Raw genomic sequence first — 24,464 nt, 5'->3', positions numbered from 1 at the left:
TATTAGCATTGACATGGAACCTTTTATGAAAATTTGTAGCTTCTTCTAGTGTAGAAAAAATATGTATGTCATGTGGAGTTTTATCTGCTAAATCATTGCCCAAATTAAGGGCTCCAGGCAATCATGTATGTGCCCTGATATGTCCTATAAAGAATGGATCTTTTCTGTCCCAGATTAGACTTTGTATACTGGAAAACAAAGAGAAAACAGTAGAGGAAGGGGAAATCCTACCAGCATCTTCAAGGGATACTATAGCATTAACTATATACTGACTATCGGAAAATAAATTAAATACAGAATCTTTAAACATCACAAAAGCTTGTAATACTGCATTAAGCTCTACCTTTTGAGCTGATTGTTTGGGTACTAAAAATGTAAAAGTTTGATCAGGGGTAACTATTGCTGCTGTACCATTGTTTGACCCATCAGTGAATATATTTGGAGCATTTATGATAGGGGTTTTTCTTGTCATTTTTGGAAAAACTACAGAATGTGAAGACCAAAAGACAACAAAGGACTAGATGGTAAATGATTATCAAATGAAACCTTAGATTTACACATGATTATTGCCCAAGTATTTAACTCATTAGCTAACTCATCAATTTGATCCATAGTATATGGAGTAATAATTTTATTGGGAGAAATTCCAAACACTCCATTTGCTGCTTTTATCCCTTTGAGTATTAATTGTCCTACAGCCTCAGGATACCTAGTAAGAATAGTGTTAGGAGAATAAGATAAATGTATCCACAATAATGGACCTTCTTGCCAAAATACTCCTGTAGGAATATTTTTTGTTGGTAATACAATACATAATAAAGGCAAATTTATATCAATTCTATCCAAATGCATATTTTCCATATATGTTTCAATAATTTTTAATGCCTTTCTTGCTTCAGGCGTTAACATGCGGGGTGAATTTGGATCTGATGGACCTTTTAGGATATCAAATAAAGGTCCTAACTCTCCTGTTGGTATGCCTAGATAAGGACTTATCCAATTTATGTCTCCTAATAACTTTTGAAAGTCATTAAGTGACTTGAGTTGATCTACTCGTATTTGAATTTTTGGTGGACAGACCATGATTGAGGATAATAGAACTCCTAAATAATTTATTGGAAAATTTAATTGTAATTTATCTATTGCTGTCTGTAGATTATAATTTTTTAATAAATTTGTAAGTGTGGCATAACATTCTAGCAATATATTTTTATCCTTGTGTGCTAACAATACATCATCCATATAGTGAAATATCTGTAGTTCAGGATTTTGATTTCGAATTGGCTGGATTGCTTTGTTAACATAAATTTGACACATAGTTGGGCTGTTAGCCATCCCTTGAGGGAGTACTTTCCATTCATATCTCTGATCGGGACCTTCATGATTCAGCGCAGGGATAGTAAATGCAAAACGTGGACTATCCTCAGGATGAATTGGAATTGAAAAAAACAATCTTTAATATCTATAGCTAAAACATACCAGGTTTTTGGCAAAGCAGACAATTGAGGAATCCTCGATTGAGCAGGTCCCATAATAACCATCTCATTATTAATGGCTCTTAAATCTTACAATAATCTCCTTTTACCAGATTTCTTTTTGATGACAAAAATGGGAGTATTATTGGGAGATATGGAAGATTGTACATGTCCCTCCACTAATTGTTGTTTGACCAGGTCATGGGCTGCTTGTATCTTTTCTTTAGTCAGGGGCCACCGAGGAACCCATACTGGTCTTTCTGATTTCCAAGTAATTTTTATTGTCTCAGTGACCCCTTCTGAAAAGCCAATTTATGTCTATTTATTCCTTGATCTATTTGAATTGGTGCTTCTATACCTTGTTCTTGTTCTCCTAATCTTTTTTCTTTCCTAAAACCTTGTCTAGCCCTAATAGTGGGTGCATTTGGATTGATGTTATTTGTTAATGTTAGTCCTAATTGATCTAGGACATCTTGTCCCCATAAATTTATAAGAAGATGATCCAATACATATAGCTGTATAGTTCCTTCACATCCTTCAGGATCCTTCCAATCTAATACCATTGCACTTCTATGAGGATTAGTCGCCACTCCTAGGCCTTGATGTGTTTGAGTGGCTTGTTGTAATGGCCAATGTTTTGGCCATTCTTGATGAGATATGATGGTAAGGTCTGCACCTGTATCCAGTAGCCCATTAAATTCATGTCCTTGAATATTTAATTTTAGCATTGGGCGAGAATCTAAATTTAAAGACAGCATAGCCCAATCTACACCTGTGGAGCCTAATCCCCTGGAACCTCTTTCTATAGTATGACTGGAAAATTTATCATGCAGGCTGGGTGTTATTAATAACTGTGCTATTCTATCTCCTGGTGAGATTACTGATATACCTCTTGGAGAACTAGCTATAATTTTTATTTCACTTTCATAATCTGGATCAATTACCCCAGGACTTATCATAAGTCCTTTTAGAGTAGAAGAACTGCGTCCTAACAATAAGCCTACTGTACCTTGGGGAAGAGGTTCTTTTACTCCTGTGGGAATGATTTGAACTCCCATCTCTGGAGTTAGTACTGTTCTGGCGGAGGCGCAGATGTCCAACCCTGCACTTCCTCTGATTCATCTGATGAGAGATTAGATGGATAATGTATCCTGAGCACTACCCTGATGGTGTTGCTGGGTTCCTCCATGGTGTTTCTGGGCTCCTCAAGTGCCCTGTATATTTGTGGTCGTGGGCCCCGGAGCATTGGGCCCCCCTGTCCATTTTTTGGCAATGGAGCCCGATGCCTTTCTCCACAATATTGTGGGTAAACACCTGGTCTTTGTCCGTTTTTTGGTAATGGAGTACCCTCTATGGTGGTTTGAGAACAGCATTCATTAGCCCAATTTCTCCCTCCTTGGCATTGTGGGCAAATACCCAGTATTCTACCCCTTTGATACCTAGTTTTGTTAAACCCTCCTCCTATGGGGCAATTCCTTTTAAAATGTCCTGTTTGTTCACAATTGTAGGATGTTTTCGGCCTGGCATCTAAAGCCTGTTGTACTGCAGCTGCCAAGACTTGCCCTTGTTCATTAATGTGTCTACATAATTTAATATATGTGTTTAAATCTTCATGTTTCCATGGTTTAATGGCCTCCTTGCACCATTGATTTGCTTGCTCAAAGGCTAGCTGTTTAATTAATGGCATTGCTTGCTCTGTATCCCCAAAAACTCTAGTAGCTGTTTGAATAAGCCTATCTACAAATTCAGTGTAAGGTTCATTAGCTCCTTGTATTACCTTAGATAATTGACCTTGTAAATCTCCATGTCCTTGTAAAGTCTTCCATGCCCTTACCGCATCTGCAGCAATCTGTGAGTATATGGCAGGATCATATCCAATTTGTTGTTGCTGACCCTCATAAGGTCCCTTTCCTAACAACATATCTAGATTTCTCTGAGGATAACCGGCTGCTGCATTTCACCTAGCTGTCTCCGTGCAAAATTCCTCATTGGCAACCTTCCATAACAGGTATTGTCCTCCATTTAGCTCAGCTTTACACATACTAGCCCAATCTGCTGGCATCATGTTCAAGTTGGTAATGGATTCAACCATGCTTACAGTGAAGGGTGCTTGAGGACCATAGGTTTTTACAGCCTCTTTTAGCTGCTTTACTGTTTTGAAATCTAAAGTATGATAAATTCGCTGCCCTCCTGCAGCCTCAAATACAGGACATGCTAATCTTTGAGGTCCTGTCTCAGGATCCCATCTATCAACTACGGGGGTTGAGGGCCACTCAGCATATGTTGTCTCCATAGGCGGAGCTGTTGGTTGGACACTTACGCCCTCTGGTGATAGAAAGGTGTTAGTAGCAGCCTCCTGTTGTAACTTTTCCCCTGATGGCTTTTTCTGCCCTAAACTTTCTTCCCCTTTCTGACTATCTTGAGAGGCCTCCTCTTTTTACTGATCTAATATGTCTTCTACCATAGTCTGAACTGAAAGCTTTGGACTAGGCAAACAAAATTGTATCATCATCCACAATGGCAATGTGCCAACTGGCAGAGTTCCTGGGTTTTGTTTTCCCTATCCCTTAAATCTTCACCATGATGGTCCCATTGTGATATATTCAACAACTCCTCCTTAAAAAGCCATGGGCTACATTTTTTGTATTGTATCAACATATGCCCTAACTGCTCTTGGTTTTACTGGGGTGCCTCCTTCCTCTAGCATTTTACTTAACACTCTTTCGGTTTGTTTTTTACTAATTTCTAATCCCATATTTGTGCTGCAAGGATAACGCAACCCAATAAGATAACACAAGACAAAACTGAAGCATAGTGAAACAAAAATGGAACAAAAAATCGTTGTATCAATTTTCCTATTTTCTTGAAATGTATATTCGTGGTCAGTCTATATGTCTTCTCAGGGGCCAACCACTTCAAACCTTGAGCCAACCATTTTTCCCAGTTTGCCTGAGAAAGTTCTAGGGACAGGCAGCTTGAAACAAAAACAAAACAAATCAAAACAAGAACACATTGTTTTTTGAAATGGTCACCCATTCTCTCGCCTTTCCTCAGGGGCAAGCAATTTTACTTACCCCAAGCTTCAGGCATTCTCCGCACGGGCCACCAAATGCCGCAATCTGGCTGGGCACAAATCACGAGCCACTCAAGCAGGAACAAACTTTATTTCCAAACTCCCGCGAATGCCACCCACGCGGCTTTCTCTGGGACACACCACACACCAACCAGAACTCCCTCCACCAGAACTTCACCCACCAACGCGAACTCTCCAGGAATCCCCATGAGAGCTCAACCGGAACTCAATGGGAACTCCGAGAGAACTCAAAAGTACTGGCAAAATGCCATGCGTCATCCCGACTCGGCTGTGGCTCTCAACATTCACCATTCAGTCTTTATTCCAGCGACGTGCAGGTGAGCATGGCTCTGTGTGCGCCTACCTGGAGGGCTTCTCTGCACCCATCCTTCCGGTCTCTCCTGTCCTAACATATAACATATCACAGTGTGAGTAAAGCCCGTTCACTTCCTGCCAGTTTGATGGAGGAACCTGGTAGCAAAGGGTGTGTATAAAACTAGAGCTGCTCTTCAGAAAATTACTGATACTTCTCAGGGGAGAAGGACACAGGGGCTGTAAGGCCATGCCTGGTCTCCCTGGGCTCCCTCGCACCAAACCTGCCTGTAAGCCTAGGTTCATGCAGATGGTGCTGCCAGAGACCTTCAAGACAGGTACACATGTAAGGCAGCCCTGAAAGGCAGCAGGTGTGGGGGGGTGGGAGGCGCTTGAAGAAAGGCATCCCAAGGACACAGAAGTGAGGTTGGAGAGGTTCATTTAAAACAATGAAAGCCTATCCAGGTCTAAAAGTGCAAAGGGCAATCTGAATGTAGAACCTTGCTCACCAAAGGCTGGGAGGGTGGGGAAGGCAGAAGGAGGATGGACAGCAGGGCCCCAAGAGCAGCTGAAGGGAAGGACTCATTCCATGCTCTACAACAGCAGGGAGGAGATGGTGCTGCTGACCTACCACATATTCTTTGAAGAACTAAAGAGGGGAGAGTGACATCTCTAAACAGAAGGAAATAAGGAGAGGGGCGTGAAGCTAATTGACTTGACCAGTACACGCTGTATACATGGGTAGGACTGTGATAATAGGAGCAAATGTGACTCCATTTTGTTTTGTGAGTTCATCCTGTAAAACAACCATGCCAAGGAGAAGGGTCATGATGGGGCAAGATGTTCTTTGCCTTTTCTATAGAAACCTTTAATGGGGCATTGTTTCTGTAACTAGGGTGACAGGGCTGTGATTGGTTAGGCTTCCCTCCGCTTGACTGCACTGTCCTGCTTCTGTAACCTGGCTGGCTTGCGTTGGCTAGACCCCCTAAACATCCCTTTTGCGGTTTTCAGGCTTATAAGGAGTGCCCTTGCAATTGTTGCGGATGATCAGGGGAACACTTTATGTTCTGGTCAGTTGCCAGTAGTGTGCTTCAATAAAGGCTTGATTCGATATCCGTGAGTGGTCTGGAAGTCAGTTTATGAAACCCTGAGACAAAGCTTTAACAGGAGTTTCACACTGCAATCCACAAATAAATGCAACTGTTACATGTCAATAAATAATGTTTTTTTAAGCATTTGATAAGTTTATTTTCAAATCTGAATAATATATTTGTAGAGGGCCAAACACAAACCTGGTAACATGACTGGTGCATTTCAATTTTCTTCTATCATAGTAATCTCCCTGGCTTTTAATAAATAATGTTTTAAAAGAACTTTCATAACTCAATGAAAATGAGTGGAAGGAAAGACAAGAGGGAGGAACTCAATACACATGGACTTCAAAGCATGTTGAGAGCCGCAGCCGAGTAGGGATGGCGCCTGGCGTTTTGCCAGGGGGAGTGGTTGAGAGGTGGCTCCAGGAGCCATTAGGATGGTTGAGTTCCCATTGAGTTGAGTTTGGGTTGCTCCGGCGCGGAGTTCCTGGAGGTTCCTGTGGGTGGCGTTCACCTGAGTTCCTTCCTGCTTGAATCTACAAGTGGCTCGTGACCTCCCAGCTATTTGTGCCCAGGCAGACTGCGGCAGAAGCAGCCCTGCTGTAAGTAGAGAGGACACAGGTGAATCTGGCTACCAGAATAACTGCAGACTGGGTTGTGCAGAAGCTGTAATGCCAGCATGGCCCCATTTGAGTGAAGACACATTTCCCCCACCCCTGGGGCCCCAGTCCCTTGCTATACCCGTCTTCACTGGAGATTCCTACTCCATAATCCGCTCTCATCTCACCGTGCACAGCACCATACCACCTAGGGAATGCTCCTCTCCTGAGCCCCCTTGATAAGCCAGACGTGGTCCAGGCTTCCCTAGGAGGCCCTTGCATTCACTCAGTGGGGAGTCGGGCCTTTCTGGGGTCACTGCTAGGTAGCATCTCCTGGTTCCTGGCTGCCTGCAATCCATATTCTAACTCATGCTGCAGGCTTCTTCCTGGAGGCCTTTGTCTGATTAACCTTTGACAGCTGAGGGTAAGAGCACGTGTTTTGCAGTTTATTTGATGTTCAGGTCTAGAAAATTCACAAGAAGTGAAATCACAGGATGAGTTTGGGTTTTAAAAGACAATCCTGAGTACCAGGCACATGACACATGCCAAATCCCAATAGCTTGGGAGGTCAAGAGGATCACAGGTTCAAGGACAGCCTCAGCAAATTATCGAGGGGCAAAACAACTTGGTAAGATCCTATCACAAAATAAGAAATAAAAAGAGCTAGGAATGTCACTTAGTGGTTAAGCAACCCTGGGTTCCAGTCCTGGCAACAAAAAATAAACATGTTATCAAAATAAAAGGCAGTTCTGAGAAAATAAGTTACATGAATCAAAGACGAAAACTGGAAAAGGAACAATGAGGGATACATCAAATTTGGTGATATTGAATGTATTAATTCAATACATCCATCTTGACATGATTCAAAATGTGGCATAGATTATCACTTAATGGCTTGTGAAGACTTTAACTAGAAATTTTAACTAGAAATAACTTTGATTTTTTTTTTTTTATGTAGAAGAAGCTGATGAACCAAATATTAACTTCTTGATGCCCCTGAAGAAAAATGTCCAGAAACTGCGCTCTCACAGTGGATTCGATCCCAGCTGCTTGTTTCCAAATGCAATCCTTGTCAGAAGCCGACTTTCAAAGAAGAGCCAGACAAACGTTCAGAACGTGAATTTCCGAACAATGTCATTAAGTGAAAAGAGTGAAGCTGCTCTGGTCTCGCAAAGTGAAACAGGAGGGGCTGGCGGACAGCGCTAGCGCTAAGCCACCAAGGGCCGGTGCCAGAACCAGCCCTTCCGACCGGTCCCTTTAGAGCGGTGACTCTCCAGCGGCAACTGCTGCTCCGGAACAGAGAGACGACAAAGACGACGCTGGGCGCTGTCATTACAGGACCACGGACGTGGCCGGAGACGGCGCGTCGGTCCGGCAGTGCGATTCCCACTTCAGGGCCAGGTTCCAGGCCCGGACAGCCCTTTGCTTTTCCTAAGGAATCCTAAACAGCAGCTTCTCACGTCGGGGCAAGTAAGGCGCGCCTCGGGCACCGAGCAGCGCTCCTGGGGACGGTCCTTAGCTGCAGGTACCGGGCTGCGGCCGGCACGGCGAGCGGCGAACCCAGAACACTGGATTGGAGCACACGCGCTGCGGGCTGGGTGACGTGCGCGCACCTCCGTGAGCGCGCGCTGTGTGACGTGCGCGCACCTCCGTGAGCGAGCGCTGTGTGACGTGCGCGCACCTCCGTGAGCGAGCGCCGTGTGACGTGTGCGCACCTACGCGCCTCCGCGAGCGCGCGCCAGGTGAGATGTGCCGCGGTGCCTTCGCAGGCGCTCTTCCCGCAGCCTGAGTCTCAGTACCCGGCGTCGCCGCCACCCTCTCAGCGCCGGCTCTGCTGGCGGCGTCGGAGACCTGGAAGCCCGCGCGGTGGTCCAGGGGCCCCAGCCTCGGTCCTTCCTCTGTCGCGCCAGGTGGACGTGACTTACTCATTCCGCAAACGGTAGCACTGTTATGCCGTGGGCGCTGCACCGGACAGGATGCCCAAGGAAAGCGCCTTGCTCCCCAGGACTTAATGGCAAGTCACTCAACTCCAGTCACTGATCGCAGTTCCAAGGACGCACTGGACTGGGAGTGTGGCGCTCAGAGACCTCCGGAAGAAAGCTGCGGTGTCACCCTGTCACCGCCACCTACCGGGCTGGAGCCAGATCCTGTGTGTGTTGTCCACCAAGCCACACCACGCCTTAGGATGAACAGGGACCCCGGGTGTCCTCACCCGGGTCCTGAGGTTTGAGGGAACCTTCTGAATCCGTGAGAAGGCGCAGGTGAATTTTCACTGGGACTTGAAGGAACAGACAGAGGAGGAGGACAGCAGCCGGGGGTCTGGCTACTGCTGGCTGCAGCGAGGCTTTTCCTCCAGATGACCTGGTGTTGGCTCTGGTGGCCAGTCCCTGCTGCCTGGCCCCATTCTCAGCCGGCTGCGCCCTGCTGTTGTGAGAGCGGATGTGTCTGCCTTCCCTTGTTCTGCCCAGTCCCCAGGGTCCCCTGAGTAGGAAGAGGCAGGTACTCGGTGCAGAGCGGAGGTGGACTACTTTGACTCTTTGTAACATGCATTTTAGTTTAATCCTGTAGTTTGTAATAGGTGGCGTCACTCCAAAGGAGCTTCTAACTTCTGCCCTTTAAGATCTTTCTCAGAATTCAGAAAGTGAGTTTATGCCATCTAGGCTGGAGAGGGAGTGAGCCTTCTTCAAGGAAATTTTCTATCCCACGAGTTTTTTTGTTTGTTTTGTTTTGTAGTTGGGGGCGGGGGTGTTGTTTTGGGTTGTTTTGTTTTTGTTTTGCACCAGGGATTGAATCCAGGGGCACTTAACTACAGTGCCACATCCCCAGAGCTTTAATTTATTATTTTGTTACAGGGTCTCACTAAGTTGTTTAGGGCCTCACTAAATTGCTGAAGCTGGCTCTACACTTGCAATCTTCCTCCCTCGGCCTCCTCAACCATTGGGATTACAGGTGTACACCACCATTCCCTGCACAAGTTAAATATTTTGCTCTGAGTGTCTGGATAGATCATCCTCCAATGAAGCCCTGAGTCAGGAAACTAGGTCCACAGATTCAGTTTCAATTTATTTTTAGGGCCAAATTTATCACTATGCACCAGCAATCAAAGATCACTATACATAATGCCTTCTGCTGTCAGGTATAACAAATTAGATTTAAAAATTTAAAGAAAAAAGATCACTATACACCTAAAGTGAATGTGAGTGACAGATAAAAGTGAATGAGAAAAATATTAGGTAGAGGGAAGAAATTTATGAGGTGATTGCTACACAGAAAGGTAATTCAGTAGAGAAGTTACTTGAAATTGTAAGAGTAGAAATGAACAACGTGATAGAATAACTGGAAAAAATGTGGAGGACATCATCCATAAAGTGGAGTAAAAGTTTAAGGGGAGACTTAAGCCACCGCACTCCTTGGCGATTACCAGAATAAGCTGAAAACGTGTTCACACAAAAGCCTGTGCACCTTTATTCACAATTGCAGAAGCTCAGAAACAACCAAGATATACCTCAAAAGATGAGTGAATAAACAAACTGGTACCATGGGATATTATTCACCAACAAAGCGCAATGAGATGTGGAGGGACTTCAAAGCTGCTAAGTGCAAGAAGCCAGTCCAACAGGCTACACACAGTACGTGTGACATTAAACCTTTGGGAAAACCCATAGAAGGTACAACAAAGAGTGAATGTAAACTACAACTTTTAGTTAATATTAATGTGCCGATATTGTTTTGTCAGCTGTAACATGTACTGCAATAAGAAAGTAATAGAGGAAGAATTCTTAATCCTGGAACAAATTTCAAAGTCCTGAAAGAAAATATTCCCAGCACACAAGTATTTAAAGTCACATTTCCAAGAAATTCTCAGGAAACTACAATGTGTGCCACCACAATGAAAAGGCATATCGAGAAATGCTTGGGAAGCCACTGTCCCCAGCAGTGGCAGTGGCAGGCAAGGGAACACATCAGAGATGGTAGGAGACATCCCAATGAGCACTGCTTAGGGAGTATAGAAGTCTCAATTCAGGAAAATGTTTTGTGGTTATCTGTGGGTGGTGATTTTAAAAAACAACTACTATGTTCAGAACAATACAGGTGAAAGATGTTTGCCCATAATTACGAAGTGGTGAATCACAGTTCTGCCAAGTTATTATACAAGTAGGAAGAAAATTGATAGGAAGAGTGCCTTATGTGGAGGTGTTTAAGGTGAGGGGAGAGAAGCTTTTTTTTTTTTTACATAGGTGTCAATAAAAGTGTATGTATTAGTTAAAATATGATTTTGCCTTTGTAGCAAAGACCAGAAAGAACCGTAGCTTCAAGAAAGCAGAGAATCTGAGGTGTGAGTACCACAGTCACCTCTGGCTCAGGGTGCTGGTCATCATCTTCCCTCCCAGGTCCCGGCTCCCTCATACCTGCAGTGTGGCTGGGCCCAGCCTCCTTCCCTGTCACCTCCTTCATTCCTGTGACTTGGCCTTTTCCCAGAGCAGATCCAGGAGGAAGAGAGAAGGATATTTCGTTCCTGGTATACACTTCCTCATGCCTTTATTTAGAATTCCGTCAGAGGCCACCCTTACTGTCAAAGAAAGTTGTACCTTGTCATCTGCATGGGTGGCTAAGGCCTCAAATGTTTGTTTCTTGGAAGAAGAAATTAATGTCAGGGACAGCTAGCTGTTCCCGCTATGGCCTGGCATCTGGAGAGGCGCTCCTGAACACGGAGCAGCAGATCAAAAGCCAGTGGCTGAGAACCCTTGCCTGTGCCAGGGGAGCCAGACAGAGGAAGGGGGCGGGTTTGCTGCGCGTCTTTCTCAAGTAATTGAGTCTTTAAGAAGTGTGATTGGGGGGATAGTAGAGGATAGGAAAGGCAGCAGAATACAACAGTTACTAATGTGGCATTATGTAAAAATGTGGATGTGTAACCGATGTGATTCTGCAATCTATTTGGGGTAAAGATGGGAGTTCATAACCCACTTGAATCTAATGTATGAAATATGATATGTCAAGAGCTTTGTAATGTTTTGAACAACCAATAAAAAAAGAAGTGTGATTAATTAACTCTGATCAAAAGTACGTTTAAAAAGTAACCTTTACATTAATAACCAGAGCACGGATACATTCAGCCAGGCTAAACGGAGAATGGGCTGGATTGTTGGAAGGGAGGCAGGGAGGTCCTTCTAGATAAAAACCCACCTGGGCTGAGCACCCAAAGCGGTGGAGGAAGGGGTGGGGCAAACATCAGGCAGGTGGGGGCCGCGCCTGCTGCAAACCAGGGCTCTCCAAGGAGGAGCCGGTGGCTCTTTGTGACAGTTGGCCCAACAGGAGAAGGGAGGTTTGGAATGTCCTGACACTGAGGCCAGAGCGCAGCAGCTGGGCTGCGCTGACCCCTGTGCCCCGTTCACCTGGTGACTGAGCCGCCTCGCTGCGGGGGCATCTGGGTGACCGACCAGCTGGTACGACCGCTGCTCCTCCCTCCGCCGCTGACCAGGCCCATCGCAGACGCTGTCTCGGGCTTCCTGCCCCCTGCTCAGAGCCGCCCTGAACAGCTCTGGACACCTACTGTCCCCGCCAGACGTGGACCCTGTAGTCCCTGCACCCGCTGATCCTGCGCGACTGACTGGCACGGTGTCGTCCTTCCCGGGCGCCCAGGAGTCCCTCTGATTAGTCAGAAGTAACCCTACTCACGCTCATTCCATTGTGCGTTTCATTCATTCCACCAAAGAAACCCGCGAACCAAAACAGTCCAACGGCAGCCGGAACATTTGCTCCTCCTCCTGCGGTATTCATGTTCCCACTAGGGTTTCTTTCTTTGACTGAATGGTTCGTTGGTTGGTTGATTTTTGCACCACAGGCTTGGGCTTGGAAGGAGGCCACTTCTTCTCTAGGGCCCGTCCTGAGGCACGCAGGTGTTTGTCTGGGCTCATGCTGCTGTTCCCTAGGAGGCCCTACTCCTGATTTCATAACGGCAGCACTCGTGTGCATCCCCACCCAGTCCACACGCACACCAGCAGGTGTGACCTTTTTTATTTTTATTTTTGGTAACAGCCTTTCTAGTTGGAGAGAGGTGATATTTCATTGTGGTTTTGACTTTCACTGCCCTGAGAATTGGTGCTGGTGAACATTGGTATTTCTGAGAAATGTATATGTAAGTCTATTGCCCATTTTTAACTCAGGGAATTTTGTTATTGCTATTGAAGTTTTCATCTGTGTGTTTCATTATGGACGCTTTTATTTTGTTCCATCTGTTTGTTGTTTCTTGTTCATTTGTTTGCATTGCTTAGGATGCAGCCAGAGCCCTGCCTGTGGTGAGGGAGGCTGCCTCCCACTGAGCTCCCTTCTGGGCCTCTGCTATTGAGCTCTGTTTCTTATATGTGTCCTGTGAGCCCCTGGTGAGGCGCAGACGATTGGTATTTCCAACCATGACCTACGTTGTCTCTTCAGTCTGTTCCTTTTTTCTTTTTCTGTCAGGAGTATTTTAGTTTGATGAATGCTTTTGTCTAGTTTTGCTTCTCTTTTTGACGTCTAGACCAAAAATTCGTTCCCATTCTCATGCCCTAGGTTTTCTGCTAGATTATCATAGTTTCAGGTCTTACACTGAAGTCTTTAACCCATTTTGAAAAAGTTTTTGGCTGGAGAGACACAGAGAATAGTGACATTCTCCTCCTTGTGGACTTGCAACTTCTCAGCACCATTATGGAAAAGCCTTTCCTTTCTCAAATGCATGTTCTTAGAACCTTTGTTGAAAATGAGGTGGCAGCAGATGTATGGATGTCTTCTAGGCTCTCTGCTGGGTCCCATCAATGTGTGTGTTTTATGCCAATACCGTGATGTTTTGATTAACAGTCTTGCAGTGTGTTGCATCCTATAATCGTGTGATGCTTCCTGCTTTCTTATTTTTGTTCCAAATTGATTTGGCTGCATTTTAAATTTTTTGTGGAATCTCCATGCTGCTTTTATAATAACTGGTATTCCCATTGACAGAGTACAAAAGACACCCAAAGTCACTTTTCCATATCCACAGGTCATTTTTCCCCTGTTCCCCTGACAACACTTACCATCTCTTTTCTCCTGAATAACAGTCAATCTAACAGGTGTGAGGTGGTGTCATTTTGGTTGTGATTTGCACTACTGATGTGTGGGCCTGCTCACATATATGTTAGACATTTGTATATTTTCTCTGGAAAAACATTTTTTCAGGCCCCTTGCCCATTTTTTTAAATTTCTTTTTTTTTTTTTTAGTATCCATTTTTTTTTTTAGTATCCTTGATCAGTATTTATTTATTTTTATGTGGTGCTGAGAATTGAACCCAGTGCCTCATAGATGCAAGGCAAATGCTCTGCCATTGAGCCATAATCCCAGCCTCTGCCTTTTTTTTTTTTTTTTTTTTTTTGGTACCAGGGATGGAACTTGGGGGCTCTGGACCACTGAGCCACATCCCCAACCCTATTTTGTATTGCCTCAGCCTCCCAAGCAGCTAGGATTACAGGTGTGCACCACCACACCCAGCTGCCCCTGCCCATTTTAACCAGGTTATCCTTAAATAGTTTGAACATTAAACTTTCACCAGTCATAGGGTTTGCAAATATTTTTCTTATTCCATGGGTGGCCTTCTCACTGTGATAAGTGATTTCATTCTGTGCAATAGTTAGTTTGATGAAGTTTCACTTGTAATTTTTCTATAGTTCCTCAACTTTCAGCATCATATTAAAAAACTCACTGGCAGGTCCAAAGTCGAGTAATGTTTCCCATGTACCCTGACTGGGTGCTTTCTGATTTCAGTATCAGCCTACATTTTTATTAGACTTTAAGATGAGTTCTGTGCATGGTGTAAATAAAAATCCAATTTGGGGCTGGAGTTGTGGCTCAGAGGTAGAGTGCTCGTCTAGCATGTTCGAGGCCCTGGGTTCGATCCTCAGCACCACATAAAAATAAAATAAAGGTAACATGTGCGACTACAACTAAAATAAAATATTTTTTAAAAAAATAAAAATCCAATTTTATATTTTGCAATTTTAATCATGTGCTTCTCTCTCTATTTTCTGCTGATGACATGAGATGGATTTAAATTTTCTCAACTCCATTCTGACTTTTTGGAGGGAGACAGAATAACACTTATTTAGGGAAAGCAAGCTCCAGGCATGTCTTGGCTGCCTTTGCCAATAATCACAAAATATCCTTTATTCACTGGATACTTTGTCATCTGTTCTTCATGACTCCACTCTTACACACCATTCCTACGTTCCCTTCCAGGATCTGCACTCCTTCCCCTTGAACTATAACCAGTGACCTATTCAGGAATGAGCCACTTTGAGCCACTTTGTTGTGTTTTTTTTTTTTTTTAAAGAGAGAATTTTTTTTTAATATTTATTTTTTCGGTGGACACAACATCTTTTTTTTATTTTTATTTTTATGTGGTGCTGAGGATCGAACCCAGTGCCCCGCGTAGGCCAGGCGAGGATGTTACTGCTTGAGCCACATCCCCAGCCCTTGTCTTGTTCTTTATGCTAGATGTTAAGAGGAGACTGTCAGAGGAGAACTGTGGAACTGAGCTAGATGGTACACTTCTGGTCTTCCATCAAGTCACAGTTATACGAAGAAAATAAATTGATAAGCATATTAGAGTATGACATAATAGAGTTACTAAGATACTTAAAGTCTATGTGGACATGTATGAGCAAACCAAAAACAAATGTGCATTCACTGTCGTTTTCTTGAGAAGTTAAACACCCAAATATATCCAGGGCCACGAGAGAGACATAGAAGAAACATCCTTCCCAATAGAGGGCAAAGCCCTCTGTGTTCCCTCTAATATTTTGCACCATGAATATGTGCAATAGGAAGATAGTTATTTCCCTAAAGAAGAAAGAGCACATTGTAGATGTCTAAAGACAGGAAGACTGACCAGATCAGACAGCATTAAGATTCTAACAGCTGCTGTTTTGAAATAAGCCATGAATTGTTTTCAATATTGATTTTTCACTCATTTGTTAAAAAATGCATCCAAGTGGTTAGCAAATCAGAAAATGCAGAAAGAAAAATTCTACTATGCTTCCATTAACCTCCCTTCTCTCAAAAGAAGTAACTAATCTTTAGTTTCTCTTGTGTTCTTGCAATGTTCATATATAGATAACATTCAATTATATATATTATACTTAAATGCTATTACCCTTCATAGCTTTATAATTTAATTAAAATGAAATTGCTAATTATAATTACACCCCACATATTATTGCATATCACAGTTCGAACTCATTTTTCCACAAGTTCTGTAAAATCCCTTGGATGGATGGATATTTATGAATATCTTCAAATAACAAGCAAAATAGTCCCTTTTTTGGATATTGAAGTTTTTTAAAAAATAACACTGCAATCTAAAATAGGCTTCATGCTGTTTGTCCTATATGGATACTTTGAAGATTGGGTCCTAGAATTGGGCTTCTTGGGTCTGGAGATGAATATATAAATAATCTTGATGTGATTTTCTAAATTGTTCTTCTGCTTGTCACTAGCAGAAGTGGTGGTATGAAAGAGCCACCTAACATGCAGGAGAACATCAGCTGCTTCCTGAAGAGTGGCAGGAAGGACTAAGGGAAGATAGCTGTGTCCCTCTAGTTCCTGATGGCCTTTGTCCACTGTCACCAACTTTGAGGTCTGAGAATGCACCTCTGTGTGTCTCATGTACAATTACTGGGTCTTGCATCACAGACAGCAACACAAAACTAAAAGTGATTTCAAACTTATTGAAAGAATAGATGAATTGGACATTTCCTCCAAGTCTCTTTCTGTTAGTGAGCATGAAAGCATGTAGCCACATGTCTGTCTCTGTGAATCAGCACAAATGGGCTGAGAATTGCAAAACCAAGGGTCAGAAAATTTTGAACATCTAATGCCATGGGATAATTCTCTAGGGAGACAGTTGAATATAAAGACATAAAATAATCTGTCCAATAGAAGAAGAGAAAACAAAGCACCAGAAGGAGAATACTTTGAGCAGCCCCCACTTCAGGGGGGGTTCTGTAGAGGAGTTGGAGGTCTGAAGGTAGAGCACCTGTTGGTGGTGCTTGTGGAGGAGGAAGACCATGTAGCCATTGGCCACACCCATGACACCCTGGAACACAGCATCTCGAAGGACAGTGAAAGCAAGAAAAATCCACCTGATTATCAAGTTTTTTGGTACAAAATAACAGTAGTTGTACCTCTTGCTAACTTCTGATTAGGCTGCTGATGTTTTTGATGTAAAATGGTTAAGTTCATGCTTATCAAGGATTTGAGTATCCAACAGAAGAGCAACAAGGGAAGCAGGTGCCATGCTGACCTGGGCTGCAGCCTCCCCCACCTGGAGGCTCTGGGACTGATGGTGATGGCCTGGACCACTGTGAGGAGACTGGTGGTGCAGATGGACAGGCCCCGGGCCACCCTCTCCAGGGAAACCACAACCTTACAGCCTACGTCACCTAGGAGGTTTCTCAAACCAAAGCTGGCTATTGTCCTTGGTGTTCCTTCGCTAAAAAGCATTAGGATATTTGCAAAAAACAAGTGGATGAGAATAAGGTGGATAGGTTTCTTCTCACTGCCTCTGAAAACGTAAATGTAGCTCACAAGAACAAAGGTGTTCCCAGCAATGCCTAGTCCTCTTAGAAACATGAAGGTTGTTCCCTTGACTAGGTTCAGAACCATCTCCAGACAGGAAGCTTGGATTCAGCAGACACCTTTGTAAAGAAAGCCACAGCAATTGTAAGATGCATCTGCTAAAACAATTTTATATCAGCAATTTCTAGAGTATAAGAACAGCCAGGATATACATAACAGTGCAGATTTTTGTCCAAGTTATTAGTCCTTTTCCTGTGGCACTCTTTATTTGTCATTCTATGTAACAGCCAGCACCATCTTGAGGACTAGTATTCAATCAAGTTTTTCACCCCAAATTTCTTCAAAGCCTCATAAAAGAAATCCCATCTACCTGTTGAAATCCGTAATATCCCACCTATGTTAAGCCTCTGCATAGTTCATTAAACACACAGTTCCCCAGCCAGAATTTCTTCCTGCCTTTTTTATTTCCTTCCATCATATTCTCATTAATCTATTTGAAAAACTCATGCTTGACCTGTCTACCTTCCCTGCCCCGACCCAAACACAAAATTCTACTGTCAACATATTTAACATCTTGTAAATTTATCCATGTTTAAATTTCCTCAGTGTCTGCCATTTCATTGCATGTTCCTTTCTATCCATCATTTTGGTTAGCATGACAATCTCTCAGTTTGCTTTTTGCTTCAAGTATTGTCTTTAATGAAAATACCTTCATATTTCTGTACTTCTTAACCCCAAAATTATTCTGTGATTTCACTGCTTACAAATATTCAGTGTTTTTTTTTTCATTTTGTTTTTTTAACACTTCTCAACATGAAGCCAAACTACATAGTTTTTCCAGGTTGGATCCAATAGTTGAAGCTGAGTCAGCCAAAGACATATAGGAAAAAGTCTCTTCCCTGAGAAAACCAGTAAACAACAGGAAGCAGTCAGGGAGGGTGCCCCAGAGAATCCAGCAAAAGCTCCTCCTTAAAGGTCATTAGCAGGGATCTGAGTTCCCCTGATGACCTCAAGGGCCTCTAAAGGAAGGCTGGGTCAGTTCTGCATGCAGTGGTGTGTATCAAAGGGTTAGGATGTGAGGAATGCGCACCTGCTACATGCTGTCAGGAGAGGAAGGCAGTGTATGAATTAGGAATCCCAGAAAAACCTCTCTATAGAAAAGTAAGTTGAGAGACATTGGGCATGATGAACGAAGTCACTCGAGAAGAGTCAAGAGGATCAAGAGGGCATTTTATGGCTGCTGCAGAACACTGGGGGAAGCCCGAGCTGTGTCTTTTTTTCTAACGTAGTCAACAATAGGAAAATGCTTTGATCTTTATCATCCCAGTGGATCTCATGCAAGCTTGGACAGGATGTTACCTTTTCACACTTTACCTTTTCCCATCTCAATCTCACCCAAGATTTGGTTTCTGCAGAACAAAGGAACCAGGCTGTTAGAAGTAAACCCAAGATTTACATAAGTTCTGTGTGCTTCAAGTGTCGTTCTGCAACCCTACCCGTACTCTTCTTCCTGCAAATCATTAAAGGGTTGCTTTTCGCTTCTCTCTGATGAAGGTCTCTGGCAGCATGAAGTGCAGGAATTCAGGCTGTGCCCAGGTTTGGTACCAGGCAGCCCCTGAGGTTAGGAATATCAGTTACTGCCTTTCAACCTCTGTTTCCTCTTCTGACTGAGGGGAGGCTGAAGACTGTGCCAATGCAGGAGAGAAGGCAGCACACAGTCCTAAATGTCAAATGCATGATGCCTTTGGCTACAGGCTTTAGTGACAGGCATAGCAGTTGTAATAACTCTGGGGAATAAGTGGATGGACTGCTTATTCTGAGACGGGGTGCCATAAAGGTGACTACAGTCAATACGCCTCAGTACCCCGAGCACTTACCAAACCTGTTGTTCTTTCACATCTTTTTAGTGACTCTTATTTTCCCAGGATTCTCTCACTTTCCCAGACTTTCATAGCCTGACACGCCTCTCAGACAGAAGGAAGAATGACAGAGGAGGAATATTATCCCAAGTTGCATTAGGAACAGTGTCGTGAACTATTATAAAAGACAGGCTTTGCATTCGGAGAGATGTGCAGTGTCCCTTCCGGGCTAACACCCTGCAGCTGAAGCAGGTAAGCCCCTCCATTCCAGGCCCCGTTGTCTACAGTCAAATGTGAGATTAGTGTTGCTTGCTGCATAATACCAACTAAATTTAAAGAGTGTTACCTCAAATAATATATCAGGCTGAAAAGCACCAGTAATGATTAATTCTCAAGAGAGAAACTGTTTTTAAATAAAAATCATTGCAGAAAGTCCACCAAATGGCAGACCTACAAAGAACGAAGTTGACTGACATGCATGGCACAATGTTAGGTGTAAGAACAGAGAGCTGACGAATGGATGCAGAAAGAATACCTCTGAATTAAGCACTCTGCACTTGGGGCCCTGGTAATATAATACAAGTGCAAAGGCTGCCCCTTGCAGCACAGTAACACACCAAAACTTAGGGGCAGAGACCTTGGGAAGCTAAAGATGCTGGCAGTCATAATGCAGGACAGCACGGAGCCTGAGGAGAGCTGAGTGTCTCCCAGAGGCAGGCAGTCCTCTGTCTCTGAACTTCAGAGCACACCACAGAGCTCTCTGATGAATCCAGATCCTGAACCCAGGGCAAACGCTCCAGCACATCTACAGGGACATCTGCTGTGAAGGGCCCCTGCGTCTTGCTGGCCCAGGTGCCTACAGGTGCCAGAAGAGTGAAGTCCTAAGGCTCAGACCCTCTCAGCAACTATTTTGTATTCACTGAAATAGAATGAAACCTGTGCTTCTTAGGAAATGTCACCCGGCACCGTGCGGAAAGCAGGACTCACGCCCACTCTCCTTGAGCTCCGCACCGGTCCTTGAACAAGGTGCAGCTCCCGGGGTGGGAGAGAGGACAGCCCTGAGACACGCAGGATGAGTCTCTTCCCTTCCTTCAAGTCCTTCTTTACGCTCAGGAATAGCATCTATGTGAGAGGTCGTAGCTCTTGAATAAAGACAGTTAATGTATCCAGTTACTCCGATCACCACCTCACCCTGAGATGAGCCTGGGGTGACAATTGTGCTAACTGAGGAAGAGATGGGTCTTAGGCCTGTCCTTGCCGCCTGTGCCTGCTGGCCCTGCGCTGGCGGCCTCCAGAGCAGTTCCTGTGTCCCACTCGGTTCTGCATCTCTTCGGGAATAAAATCACTTTCTCTCCCTTTAGAAGCGGTTTGGGGGGTTGGCTGGAGACTGGGTTTGGATCATCCTGGCTCAGGACACAGACAACAGATAGCAGCATCAAGATTTGAACCCAAGAGCAGAGCCCCACCTCACACAGGGTGGCCTCTGCTGCTGGTCCACCTGCGCACTCCGACCGGTCCCCCTTTCAGTCTGACTCACTGTCTCTGGATCTCACTAGGCTCACATTTAGCACAGAATGGAAAACCCGCCCAAGTAGGGGGACGGACCACAAATAACGAAGGTGACGCGGAGCCAGGAGTGGAGGTTGTGCCCCGAGCTTCCTCCCTGTCGCAGCCCAGCCTCAGCTGCACTGAGTGACCAACCGCCCTGCTGAGACCTGGGCTCCCAGGCGCAGAGGGCGACCCGGGCTGGGCCTGGCTGCCTGCGCGCACAGGTGTCTCCCAGCACAGCGGGCGCCTTGGCCGCGCGGAGGCGTCGCGCTTCCCGCGGGGCTGTGGCGGGTGGTGCGGACACTGGCCGGGTCCTCCGTCCAGTCCGTCAAGCACCTGCCTGAGCTTGTGTGGGAGAAAGCAGCGTCACGGCCCCGTGACGAGGTGGCCGAGTGGTTAAGGCGATGGACTGCTAATCCATTGTGCTCTGCACGCGTGGGTTCGAATCCCACCCTCGTCGGAACTTTAGAACGTGGGATTGGAACTCAGCTCTGGCCAAATGTATCAGGACTCCCGAAGTTCTCCTGGTTTAACACATCACCACCTTCAGCTGGAGAGAAGCTCATTCCCACTAGTTTTACAAATTGCTAATGTGAGCAGTAAAATTCAGCAGAAAGACAAAGTCAGCAGACGCCAAGGCAGAAATCCAATTAGATTCTCAAGATAAATCGACATTGAAGTGTGGCCCAGAAGAGATGGCCAGGGTTTTCATGGACCGTGCATAAATCCAAAAAATTTACTCTTACAAACCCTCCAGGTTCTTCACCTGCCTTGATAACTGTGCAGAGATAGAAATTCACTTGAGTGAGGGTCTGTCCTAAACACTTCCTTTTATTTTTTTTTTATTTTTTTTTTAATTGGTTGTTCACAACATCACAAAGCTCTTGACATATCATATTTCATACATTAGATTGAAGTGGGTTATGAACCCCCAATTTTACCCCAAATGCAGATTGCAGAATCACGTCGGTTACACATCCACAATTTTACATAATGCCCTATTAGTAATTGTTGTATTCTGCTACCTTTCCTATCCCCTACTATCCCCCCTCCCCTTCCCTCCCAACTTCTCTCTCTACCCCATCTACTGTAGTTCATTTCTCTCCTTGTTTATTTTCCCATTCCCCTCACAACCTCTTATATGTAATTTTGTATAGCAATGAGGGTCTCCCTCCATTTCCATGCAATTTCCCTTTTCTCTCCCTTTCCCTCCCATCTCATGTCTCTGTTTAAAGTTAATCTTTTCTTCCTGCTCTCCCTCCCTACTCTGTTCATAGTTGCTCTCATTATATCAAAGAAGACATTTGGTATTTGTTTTTTAGGGATTGGCTAGCTTCACTAAGCATAATCTGCTCTAGTGCCATCCATTTCCCAGAAAATTCTATGATTTTGTCATTTTTTATTGCTGCATAGTACTCCATTGTGTATAGATGCCACATTTTTTTTATCCATTCATCTATTGAAGGGCATCTGGGTTGGTTCCACAGTCTAGCTATTGTGAATTGTGCTGCTATGAACATCGATGTGGCAGTATCCCTGTAGCATGCTTTTTTAAGGTCTTCAGGGAATAGTCCGAGAAGGGCAATAGCTGGGTCAAATGGTGGTTCCATTCCCAGCTTTCCCAGGAATCTCCAAACTGCTTTCCAAATTGGCCGCACCAATTTGCAGTCCCACCAGCAATGTACAAGTAAACACTTCCTTTTAAACTCTTGTTTTTATTTGCATTATAGCCAAAGGAGCTGATGTGCTACAATCCAGTTTACCACACTCCTGTTTTTGAAATGTCTAGTCTCTTAGGAGGATTGATGGTTTAAGGGATTGTTGTAGAAGTAGATCAAAGGCCCTGTACATCTCTGGCTGTGGCTGATGAGAAGCCAGGTTCTGTCCTTCCTCTTCTCAGTACCTCCGTCTGGACAGAAGGGACCCAGTTCCCCCAGAGACCCTGGCCAGACTGGAACAGTGGTGATTTATACACTTCATACCCAGATAAAGTGAAACAGACTGTTAGGGTCTGTAAACAAGTCTGGATGGCGCCTGGCAAAATGCCAGAGGGAGTGGTTTGTGAAGTAAGGCCAGCAAACCATTAAGTGTGGAGATTCCTTATTGGTTGACTGCTGTATCTAGTTTATGCTAATTAGATAAGCTGTGTGGAATGTATAAATACCCCTCCTGTCCTGCAATAAACGGCTCCCACTCCTGCTGTATCAATGTACACAAGTTGTTCCTCACCCCCCCCCCCCCCATTATTTTGCTGCAGCCAGCCGGGCTGCGGCAACAGACACAGCATATTCAAATATATCTCAAGCCCACTTCATGGGTAGCATGGGTAGAATCTTTCAAATTCCATTTTCTAAGTATTTTTGTTTGCTATAAGCCTATCAGACTGACTGCAAATATTTTTCCTGTTCTCAAATACTTTTTTAAATAATTCAATCATAGAAACTTTAAAAATACACTGAAGTTTATATTACTATAAAATATCCATGAAATTATCTCAGAACTTCATCTTTTCTGTTTTGAAATTTCTATTTACAAAATAGCATTTTTTAAATCTTTAAACTTTTTCTCTTGGACCCTTACCCTGCATGCACAAGTCCATAAACGTTGTGCCAACTTAATCACATAGCAAGCACCTGAGCAGCCCTGGCAAAGGCCATGCAGTGGTGTCTGTCCCTGGCTAAGAGGACTCCAGTACAGTCATTTTCCCTTCCCCACAACAGCAACCACTGATGGACTTTGGCTTCCATTACTACTTTGCATTTTCTTATTATTTTAGCACCAATTTATTCTTAAATGCTAATCCTTACTTATACCTGAGCATTATATAAATGAAATCATATATATTTTCTACTTTTTGCTAATATTCCATAATTTTCATTTTTCTGTGTCGATGTCACTCCTCTATTGTGATTTTGTGTGGAATGCTACAGAGTGAATACTCTGCGACCGATTCATCACTTGTCTTCATTATCTCTCCATGGAGGAAGCCGCCCTGGAGCTTAACACGTTTATCATCTTCTCATTTCTGAGACTTAACCAGGTCTTCTGCTCAGTGTCCCTCAGGACACTTTAACCAAGCGTGGGTCCAGCAACACCACGGTCAGAGTAGTCCCTGACCTCCTCGGGATGTGAGAGGCCCTGGGTGGGAGCGCCTGCCATTTGGGGGCCACTCTCCATCCTTTCCTCCACACTCTGCAGGACAGTCTCAGCAGAGTGGCTTGGTCCACACAGCAAGCCCGCCAGAAGAGCCAGGAGAGGGGCAAGACAGAGGTCACCACCTCCAAAACCTCATTTGGAAGCGCTTTCCCAAAGCATTCGATGCTCTTCTCAAAGCCGATTAGATGACTCCGAGGGCGCCTCTCCCCGAGGGTGTGGATCTTCTCTCCCTGTAAACTCACACCACAAACACCCCACTGAAGAATGGGCGAGGGGTCTGAAAAGACAATTTTCTAAGAAGAACATAAAATGTCCAGCAGGTATGTGAGCAGGTGCCCAACATCTCTGATCATCTGGGAAATGTAAGTCAAAACCACCAGAAGATGCCTCCTCATGCCTGTGAGGTTGTCTGCTCTCTAATGGACAATGCATAAAAAGTATTAGTGCAGGTGGGTGTGGAGAAAAAAAAATGATTTTTGATATAAAAATATGGCATTTTGGTTATCTTTTTATGCTGTTGATAGGAATGTCATTTGCCATGACCCTTATGAAAAAGTATATGGAAATTCTACAAAGAATTAAAAAATGTCAACAAGACAATCTTAAGCAAAAAGAACAATTGGGTGGCATTATAGTATTATAGAACCAAAGCATATTACAAAACTGTGGTAAGGAAGACATCGTGGTGTTAGCATAAGAAAGATTCATACATGATCGACAGTGTAGGGAGCTTGGAAGAACCCACATGTCTGTAGCCACATGATCT

At 44.3% G+C, this 24,464-nt stretch overlaps 1 pseudogene across 1 annotated transcript; it reads right to left on the bottom strand.

Annotated features, from left to right (window-relative positions):
- Nucleotides 1-16,330: 16,330 nt before the first annotated feature.
- On the bottom strand, nt 16,331-17,060 carry LOC308650443 (vomeronasal type-1 receptor 3-like; annotated as a pseudogene). Its single transcript has one exon. The product of its transcript is annotated as a vomeronasal type-1 receptor 3-like (transcript).
- Nucleotides 17,061-24,464: the final 7,404 nt, after the last annotated feature.

Source organism: Spermophilus citellus (assembly GCF_964194105.1).
Source record: "Spermophilus citellus genome assembly, chromosome: 5".
NCBI lineage: Eukaryota > Metazoa > Chordata > Mammalia > Rodentia > Sciuridae > Spermophilus > Spermophilus citellus.
This window is presented reverse-complemented; position numbering and strand designations above follow the sequence as displayed.